Source organism: Haematobia irritans, chromosome 2 (genome assembly GCF_050003625.1).
Source record: "Haematobia irritans isolate KBUSLIRL chromosome 2, ASM5000362v1, whole genome shotgun sequence".
In the NCBI taxonomy this organism is placed as follows: Eukaryota; Metazoa; Arthropoda; class Insecta; order Diptera; family Muscidae; genus Haematobia; species Haematobia irritans.
This window is the reverse complement of record NC_134398.1, coordinates 134714688-134724399: the sequence shown is the minus strand read 5'-3', so window position 1 is coordinate 134724399 and position 9712 is coordinate 134714688. Positions and strand designations below refer to the sequence as shown.

General features: G+C 32.2%; 1 long non-coding RNA gene across 1 annotated transcript; it reads right to left on the bottom strand.

Annotated features, from left to right (window-relative positions):
- Positions 1-4636: 4636 nt before the first annotated feature.
- LOC142224058 (uncharacterized) lies at positions 4637-5324 on the bottom strand. Its single transcript, XR_012719012.1, has 2 exons — positions 4933-5324; positions 4637-4867 (listed from the first exon to the last, which is right to left on the bottom strand). It is a non-coding gene; the product is annotated as an uncharacterized LOC142224058 (long non-coding RNA).
- Between the last annotated feature and the right edge of the window lie 4388 nt (positions 5325-9712).

Genomic DNA, 9712 nt, shown 5'->3' with positions numbered 1-9712 from the left:
GAGCTCTTATCTAAAGTGCTGTTGCTGCTACTGAATTGCTTGTGCCAGGCAACTTAGAATTTAGTTGCTAAAATTAGCACGGTTTTGAGAGAGGGCCAAAATGGGCATTTACCTGGGAATTACGAGCATCGATGTGGAGAATTTTATTCAGAAATGTACAAACATAGGAGCTGTTAAGGAGAATTTATGATATGGCCATAAAGATTTTCATAGATAGTGTTTGGGGAAGATAGTGAATTCACTCAAGGGCTACATTCTATATAATGCAATGACCTACGGTAATATTGTGAAGTATTTCATTTCGTAGTTAACTCCAAAAATTTGGGAAAGGCAAGTAAAATGTCTTATTAATCAATATAGAGACTAGTTCATAAAATATTAAAAGAAGCCAGGCCGAATCTTAAGTTCTCTCCACCATGGATTATATACAAAGTTCTTGTCATCCACAATCGAATTACTTGGGTTGTGGTAAAAGTTACCGATGGCAAGGTAACCTTCTCAACATTGCCTTCTAAATTTTATGTTCGTACATATGGATTCTATGTTAGATAAAGAGACAGAAACAAGTAAGGAAAGTCTAAAGTCGGGCGGGGCCGACTGTATTATACCCTGCACCACTTTGTAGATCTAAATTTTCGATACCATATCACATCCGTCAAATGTGTTGTGTGCTATATATAAAGGTTTGTCCCAAATACATACATTTAAATATCACTCGATCTGGACATAATTTGATAGACTTCTACAAAATCTATAGATTCAAAATTTAAGTCGGCTAATGCACTAGGGTGGAACACAATGTTATTAAAAAATTTGGGAAACGTTTAAATCTGAAGCAATTTTAAGGAAACTTCGAAAAAGTTTATTTATGATTTATCGCTCGATATATATGTATTAGAAGTTTAGGAAAATTGGAGTCATTTTTACAACTTTTCGACTAAGCAGTGGCGATTTTACAAGGAAAATGTAGGTATTTTGACCATTTTTGTCGAAATCAGAAAAACATATATATGGGAGCTATATGAACCGATTTCAACCAAATTTGGCACGCATATCAACAATGCTAATTCTACTCCCTGTGCAAAAGTTCAACTAAATCGGAGCAAAAAATTGGCCTCTTGGGTCATATGAGTGTAAATTGGGCGAAAGCTATATATGGGAGCTATATCTAAATCTGAACCGATTTCAACCAAATTTGGCACGCATAGCTACAATGCTAATTCTACTCCCTGTGCAAAATTTCAACCAAATTGGGGTAAAACTCTGGCTTCTGGGACCGTATTAGTCCATATCGGGCGAAAGATATATATGGGAGCTATATCTAAATCTGAACCGATTTCAATAAAATTTGGCACACTTGACTATAGTACTAATTGTTCTTCTTGTGCAAAATTTTAAGCAAATTAGTGTAAAACTCTGGCTTCTGGGGCTATTTAATTCCATATCGGGCGAAATATATATATGGGAGCTATATCTAAATCTGAACCGATTTCTTCCAAAATAGGGATCTATTCTGAGCCAAAACACATACTTGTGCCAAATTTGAAGTCGATTGGACTAAAACTGCGACCTAGACTTTGATTACAAAAATGTGTTCACGAACAGACGGACATGACTATATCGACTCAGGAGCACACCCAGAGCATTTTTGCCAAAGATACCATGTGTCTATCTCGTCTCCTCCTGGGTGTTGCAAACATATGCACTAACTTATAATACCCTGTTCCACAGTGTGGAGCAGGGTATAATTATAAACCTACACCAAAAATAATTCTTTTTAGACAAACAAATGTCGTTTCCCATTTGCTTTTCACTGTAAGGAAGTTCGTTTGGAAAAAATGTATATAAATTTTTTGACAAAAGTTTATTCTTCTACGACATCACCACTATCCACTGGGCTACGTAACCCTTATTGTCATTAGCAGACATTTTTCACTACAACCATCAATGCACGAGTAACGCATTCAGTGAAACAGTTATATTTATAGAGCATAGTTTTGGGCGTCCACGAGCCGATGTATAAAACTTTATATAACGGAAATATACTTTTCGTTGACCACTTTCTTAAAAATACAACTTTGAGAAATGGAAATATTGTAATTTTACATATATTCCAAAAATGTTCGCAAGACTTCGAACGATCGATTTCCGGCTATATAAAGTATATATATTCTTGATCTGGGAGAAATTGTAAGACGATATAAGCATGTCCGTCTGTCTGTCTGTTATAATCACGCTACAGTCATCAATAATGGCGCTATCGTCCCGAAATTTGGCACAGATTCGTCTTTTGTCTGCACACAGGCAAAGTTCGAAGATGGTCTATATCGGTCCAGGTTTTGATATAACCCCCATATAAACCGATCCCCCGATTTGGGGTCTAGGGCTTCCAGTTTTTACTCGATTTGCCTAAACTTGCAAAGCTAGAGATTTTACTTCTTGGGCTTCTAGAAACCGTAGTTTTTCTCCGAATCGTCTGAAATTGGAAATCTAAATATATTTTAGGATCACAAATAGGTGTGACCGATATTGTGTATCGGTCCATGTTTTGGTATTGCCCCCTTATAGACGGATTTCACTTCTTGGGCTTGTATAAACCGTAGTTTTTATCCGATTTATCTGAAATATGAAATATAGACGTGTTTTAGGACCACAAATAGGTGCGCCGAATATGGTGTGTATCGGTCCAAGGTTTAGTTTAGACTCAATATAGCCCTATCTCACGGCTTGACTTCTTGAACGTCTAGACATCCGAACTTTTATCCGATCTGCCTGAAATTCAAAATCGAGAGGTATTTTTTTGCTTCTGGACAACGCCATTGTTATCCGATTTAGCTGAAATTCAAAATCTGGAGATATTTTGCGTCTACGCATAAGTACGCCGAATATGGTGTGTATCGGTTTATGTTTTCGTATTTACCTCATATAGAACGATCTCCAGATTTGACCTCCCATAAGACATCCCAGTTTTTATGCGATTTGCCGGAAATTCAAAATTTAGAGGTATTTTCGGTCCGTAAATAGGTGTAGCGAATATAGTGTGGATCGGTCCAAGTTTTGGTATAGCTCCCATATGGTAAGTCTCCTGATTTCACTTTGGTTTATATGTTTGCTTGGCAGAGTATCAGTCATCAAATCCATCTTTAATTCTATATTTTAAAGTAACCTGACGAAGAGTTTTCTAAGGTAACAATTATATTTTTTGATTCGTAGTGGTGGTTATTTAAGATTCGGCCCGGCCGAACTTAAGTCCAAATTTAAGTGACAAGATTTTCTATAGATATACAATTTTGACAAAATTTTCTATAGATACAAAATTTTCTAGAGAAATAAAATTTTGACAAAATTTTTTATAGAAATCAAATTTGACAACATTTTCTATAGGAATACAATTTTGACAAAATTTTCTATAGAAATAAAATTTTGGTAGATTATTTTTGGCTCGAGTGGCAACCAGGGCTGTGGAGTCGAGCCAATTTTGCTCGACTCCGACTCCAGCATTTTTCATCAGCTCGACTCCGACTCCGGAGTCTACTCCGGGTAATATAACTAAATCTCCTTTTAATACCACTAATTTGTAGTTCTATTGTGGGGTACCGGAAGTGGATCGATATAAAGTATCGTATTTATTTATGTGTCTTAATTTCACATTAGATGCCAATTAAACTCTATATTTCAAATTTAGGGCAATGTTTAATAAATAAAATAATGCTATAAATACCCATCATTATATGAGAAGATATCAACGGTATATGTATTTGTGGACCAAAATTATTGATACTATCTCAAATTCTTTAAATTTGTTGCGAGCTATATAAAGGTTTATATTCCCATATGCATGAATTTGAATCTGAATCGATTTAGACAAAATTGTATATACTTCTACAAAATCTATGTACTTTAAATTTAAATCTAACGTTATGGGACGTAACACAATTTTATCAAAAAATAAAAATGCAAGGAAAGTCTAAAGTCGGGCGGGCCGATTATAATATACTCTGCACAACTTTGTATTTAGATCTACATTTTGATAAAATCTCAAATCAGACTTCTACAAAATCTCGGGCAATATTTGTCAAATATTTATAATTGTTTAGACAATTTCGCAAAAATGCATTTATGATTCATTCATTGAAAAATTTGAAAATTTGAGTCAAGTTTTCGACTTAGCAGTGAGCATCAGTGAGCATACAATTTTGGAAAAATTTTTGTCTAGTAAATAAAATTTTGCAAAATTTTCTAAAATTTTGACTAAATTTTCTATAGAAAAAAATATTTCTATAGTAAAAAAATTTTGAATAAATTTTTTATAGAAATTTTTTATAGAAAACTTTTTATAGAAATAACATTTTGACAAAATTTTCTATAAAAAGCAACTTTGAAAAAATTTTCTGTCAATATTCCACATATGTACACAGAGAATACAGATTGGTTGTGATAACCGAATTTATTGCCAACCTCCTTTTGGCAGTTGCAGCAACCTTCTGTTAGCAGTTGTGACACCCGACAAATTCGGTCGAATTATGGAAAATCCAACTAATACTATATATAGAGTTGGTTGCATTAGACGATAGAATTGGTCGTTGCTCCTTTCTTTATATGGTTATATCACCCACCTTAACCGAATTGAAAATGATTTTTTCCTTCAGAATATTGTATTTTATTCATATTTTTTTGAATAACAGAAAAGTACATAAAATTACAATACATTAACAATTAAAAAATATACACCTTTGAAAGTACACCCTCCAGCATTGATTGCAGAATTGACAGGCAATGGTAGTTAAATCTTTGGAACTCTTAGTATACAAGTATTTATAAGTGGCGTCCGAACTGAGCACATGATAAATGGGATGACATAGCCAGTCTAAAAACGCAACAAATTAAATGAGAAAATTAGTGTGGAGTTTTAAAAAATAAATAAGAACATACTCGCCACCATCACTTCCTTATGTGTTCCATAGATAAAGACAGACGTGGAGATGAATTTTCCCATTAGAGCCGCTTTAAATTTGCAACATGGTTCAAACTTTTACCTTTTAACACTATAAAATTGTTCCACATCTAAAACTCGATCCCAAACAATTGAAGATAGGAACTGTTTATATGACTCGTATCGAATATGGTGTACTTAGAACAGTTTCACACTGGGCGAGTTGTTCATGAAATATTTGATAGGCAATCCACCAAGAGTTCAAATAAACTGAAGCTGAAAATACTCTGATTTCAGTAATTTTTATTGTTTTAAATTGAAAAGACACGTTTTCCTTCAACATTGAATAATTTTTAATAATATTAATGACATTTGAGAAATATTTCCAAAGGAATTCGGTTGTGAATATCAATTGTAAGTTCTGAATACTAAATGACAGTTATGAAGGTTTTTTAAGGTTGGTTGCGCGTATCGAATTCAATCAAATTTTTTAAAAAGAGAGACATTTAGTTCAGACAACTATTTGACTTGTATTACAAACAAAACTCTATAATAATAATCGTCAAATGGTAGTAGGAACGAATTAAGGTTGTAAATAATGTAAATTGATTGACACAACTGTGATTTCATGGTAGATGCAGAATTTTTATTACAACAATCAATTTTCAACCAATATGTTCTCTGTGTGTATATGGCCTTAAAATAAAATTAAAAAAAATAATAATTTCGGGTATTAAAATGGATCGATCCAGCCCATCTGCTAGTCGAACATTCTAGGAAACATCAAAAGATAGCCGTAATTAGAAGTTGATTTTCATTTACAATCATGTTGTACATTGATCGAATGAATAACGCAATGGAAACTAATTTGCGTAAAAACTTGCTTAGTTACAAAAATGTGAAGTGTTTTAAAAAATTTGGTTTAGCCGGAGTCGGAGTCGAGCAAAATTTTTACGACTCCGACTCCAGCAAAATCTTCAGACTCCGACCCCAAGACTCCGACTCCGGCTCCACAGCCCTGGTGGCAACCATAATTATGAACCGATATGGACCAATTTTTGTGTGATTAGAGATCGGCTATATAAAACTATAGACCGATATGGACCAATTTTGGCATGGTTATTAGCTTCCATATACTAACACCACGTTCCAAATTTCAACAGGATCGGATGAATTTTGCATCTCCAAGAGGCTCCGGAGATCAAACCTGGGGAACGGTTTATACACTGAAAAAAATATTGTCGTGAGATCAAAGATTTCGTGTCTTTAAAATACGAATACAAATTTTGCTTAGCATAGAAGACGCATTTCTCTAATATAAAGTTCTTTTCCTTCTCCAAAAGTCGATAAACTTTTCAATGAAGTCGTGTTGTCCTTATAATTAAGTGATGGGACTTAAAAATGGGTATCATAGCATGAAAGAATTTTTTTTTTGGGCTAAGGTCGACTTGACTTTAATAATTCAGAAAAATTCTTTAAAGGTAATGAAATTGTCTTTAAATTTATTGTCTTTTTGCATCTTGACTACAAAGCAAAAAATCGTTCAAAAATAGGACATGTTTTTCAACGCTTTATTTTAAAGACGTTTTTTACTTGAAACATAGCATAATTTCTACTGGAAGGCTTGTCTGAATTTGGAAAATAAAGTTGTCGTTAACTCGTTTTTAAAGGACTTTGATAGCATATGAAAAAAAAAAGCTGAAAAAGCGAACAATAAATATTTGCTTCCTAGAAGCACGTACACAAAATCCAAATTTAAAAGAGAATTGTGTCTTAAAAGTATCCTTACTTGTATTCTCCGCTTCTTTGGCTCGGAATCAATACCAAATTTTTTAAAGTAAATACAAAATCTTTGGAACCGTGTATGCTTTTTTTTCAGTGTATGGGAGCTATATATAAATATGGACCGATTTTTGCATGGTTCTTAAGAGACCATATACTAACACCACGTTCCAAATTTCAACCGGATCGGATGAATTTTGTTCCTGCAAGAGGCTCCGGAGGTCAAATCTGGGGATCGGTTTATATGGGGGCTATATATAATTAAGTACCGATATGGACCAATTTTTGAATGATTGTACACACAAAAAATTATCACCAAAATGTTTTCAATTAAACACTTAATAGAATTTGGAAACGGAATCAATTAATATGTTAATTGATTCAATTAATTATTTAATCAAATCCGAATAAAAGCCAATTAAAAAAATGATTGATATTTGTTACGTTCCCAATTAAAATATTAATTGATTCAATCAATTTGTTAATCAATTCGGAAATAATTTTCAATTACAAACGTGATTGAAATTTTTTTCCGTTTCCAATTACACATGTGATTGATCCAGTCACCTTTGTGATTGAAACTGAATAATTTTGAGCAATGGAAAGAGCGAAAAGAGAACAAGAGAATGGGTATTTATTCAACAATGTATGATGGAGAGATCAGTCTGTGGAAGTAACTCGTAACGAACGGTTGGGTTTTTGTTTTTCGCGTAAATTGAAAAACATGATTAGCGACATTCTATCTGCTGCATTCAAAATGTGTGCATAAATATTTTGAACGCAACAACAAATCATAGCAAAGGGTTGAAATCAATAAAGTGTGCAACAACAAACGGCCACGTGGTAAAGGTTTGAAAAAAAATATATGACAGAACGCATTTGAAATTACCTGTGTTTGTGTTTTGTGGTATTGTAAAAATGGAAAACAATCTACGTTTATTGAAGGTAAGACATTGTGAAATGTGAATACCGTTTTCCATTGAAGCCTGTTTACATTAAACGGACTAAAATAATATATTTTTTATTAATTTCTTTTAGTGACCAATTTTATTTCGTGAAATTGACCAATCAATCCCATCAATTCCATCATTTTTATCAAATATATAATAATATGTTTGCAATAAAAAAGTGGGTACCGTATTGATCTTTTAAAATTATAATCTTTTTTCACTCCTAGTTTTCTTAAAACCAAGACCGGTATGGGTTTGTTGGAAGATTCACCTTGAAGTTGCGAAGTAGCGTTGGCATTAAACTACATTTTTGTTTTACCTGCCTTTTTCAGTTTGAACCCAAGTAGAGAGCAGTATATCTGGTATATAAACTAATGAGCTGAATTATATAATGGTAAAAAAGTTCTTTCTTTTGGATTTAAAAATATGAAAAATATCCGAAAATAATAAAAATATGTATTTTCCATTTATATTTTTTTCTATTTCCAGAATTTGCAAAGTATCATCAATATAATACCAAATATTACATTGCTTTCCCATTATTTTTGTCTTTGATTGGTTCAAAATTTAATAGACGATTTTAATGTGTGGAAATTTTTGAAAGGAATTGTTACTAAAATTAAATTACCGAGCTCCTTAATACACCTTTTTATGCTAAAAGACTACAACTGCAAAAGAAGATTATAAATCTGCAACCTGGAACTAAGAATTGAACTTGATGAAGGTAATGTTCTATGAAGGTAATGTTTAACAAAATTAACTTTTAATTGAACAAAATTAAATTCGAATTATTCTGTTTACTTTCAGAAAAACTAATTTAGCTTACAGGCTGCTGATTTATTGGAAATCTAACGCATCTACATATTAGAAGGAACATGCAAACATGGTTATTATTATAAGGAAGATAATGATTTATATAATTTATTTTTTCACCCTTTAGTTGTTATTGATAGTAGTTGTATTTGTAATGTTGTTATGTTAGAACAAAACACAAATGACAAGAACCAAATTTATTTGTCTATTGCATAATTCAAAAAATTATAAAATATTAAATATGTTTTATAAGAAACACATATTTTCTTTTATTTTAAAAGAAAAAAAAAAACTAAATACGATTTTGGGGTCGCAATATATAAATTTTTTGATCGAAATTTATAGCCAATTTCAATTAATTATTTAATTGAATGACTCAAATAGTTGATTGATTTTTGTGGCGAAATTAATTAAAATTTTAATTGATTCAATTAAAACTGTGATTGAATTTTATTTTAAAAATCAATCACGTTTTTAATTGATTCAATCACACAATTAATTGATTCCGTGACAAAAGTCAATTAAATTTTTAATCAAAAATCGTGTTGGTTTTCAATCAAAATGGGTGATTGATACTATCATTTTCGTGATTGAAGACATTTCAATTAAAAAAATGATTGAATCCGCGATTTTCGTGATTGAAATTAAAAAAATTTTTTTTGTGTGTAGAGACCATATACTAACACCATGTACCAAATTTCAGCAGGAGCGGATGAAATTTGCTTCTCTTTGTGGCTCCCCAAGCCAAATCTGGGGATCGGTTTATATGGGGGCTATATATAATTATGGACCGATGTGGACCAATTGTTCCATGGTTGGTAGAGACCATATACCAGACGGACGGACTGTCATGCTTAGATCGACTCAGAATTTCACCACGACCCAGAATATATATACTTTATGAGGTCTTAGAGCAATATTTCGATGTGTTACAAACGGAATGACAAAGTTAATATACCCCCCCATCCTATGGTGGAGGGTATAAAAACAATATCTAATAAGTATTTCTAATGGATTTGAATTACAAAATAGTACGTAGTTAGTACACTCAAAAACAATAAACTAATTTTTTTGAAAATTATAACTAAACTGTATAGCAAACGCCGTTAACACAAATTCAAGAAAATTTAGAAAAATTAGAGATAATTTGATTCATTCATTTGTCAAAAAAAAAGAAAGTACTTTGAGTTCCAAATTGCAAAAATGTCTTTAGCGCCATACAAAGTTCAAGATG